This window comes from Etheostoma cragini, chromosome 15, assembly GCF_013103735.1.
Source record: "Etheostoma cragini isolate CJK2018 chromosome 15, CSU_Ecrag_1.0, whole genome shotgun sequence".
Classification (NCBI taxonomy): Eukaryota; Metazoa; Chordata; class Actinopteri; order Perciformes; family Percidae; genus Etheostoma; species Etheostoma cragini.
In genome coordinates this window covers 248,119-248,539 of record NC_048421.1, presented here as the reverse complement: position 1 = coordinate 248,539, position 421 = coordinate 248,119, and the positions used below count along the sequence as shown (strand labels likewise).

Below are 421 nucleotides of genomic sequence, written 5' to 3'. Positions count from 1 at the left end.
GGGGGGGGGGGTGTTAGTCCAGAGGTCCTGCCCTGGTTTGTTCATGTCTGAGGAATGAAGGGAGGAGACGTGATAACTCAACCGGTCTGGAGAGCTCGTCTGGTGCAACCGGTCTATGTCTCCAGCCTGGGACCAGGTGGGACGGCCCAGGTGGGACGGCCCAGGTGGGACGGCCCAGGTGTGTCTCTGTCCTCTGTGGTTGAGGGTTTAAAGTCTCCTGGGACCACACCCGCCTGATTAATGGGCCCAGAGGTGCAGTCTATAGAACACAATAGAAAGCCTTTATTATCATTATACAGGTCCAGGACCTGGGCAACGAGACCGGAGCCAAACCTTTACAGAGTCAACACTGAATATAAAATGTAAAATATAAAATATATAAGTAGTGCAGAAGAAGAAGGAAAAGAAGAGGGGGGGGGGG

General features: G+C 52.7%; 2 protein-coding genes and 1 long non-coding RNA gene across 3 annotated transcripts in view; 2 read left to right on the top strand and 1 right to left on the bottom strand.

Moving 5' to 3' along the window:
• Positions 1-421, top strand: part of LOC117958237 — an 859,617-nt gene that overhangs the window by 682,800 nt on the left and 176,396 nt on the right. The gene's annotated exons all lie outside the window — the stretch shown is intronic.
• Positions 1-421, bottom strand: part of LOC117958310 — an 18,087-nt gene that overhangs the window by 5,544 nt on the left and 12,122 nt on the right. The gene's annotated exons all lie outside the window — the stretch shown is intronic.
• The window catches only part of mvp (major vault protein), a 7,861-nt gene that overhangs the window by 1,411 nt on the left and 6,029 nt on the right, over positions 1-421 (top strand). The gene's annotated exons all lie outside the window — the stretch shown is intronic.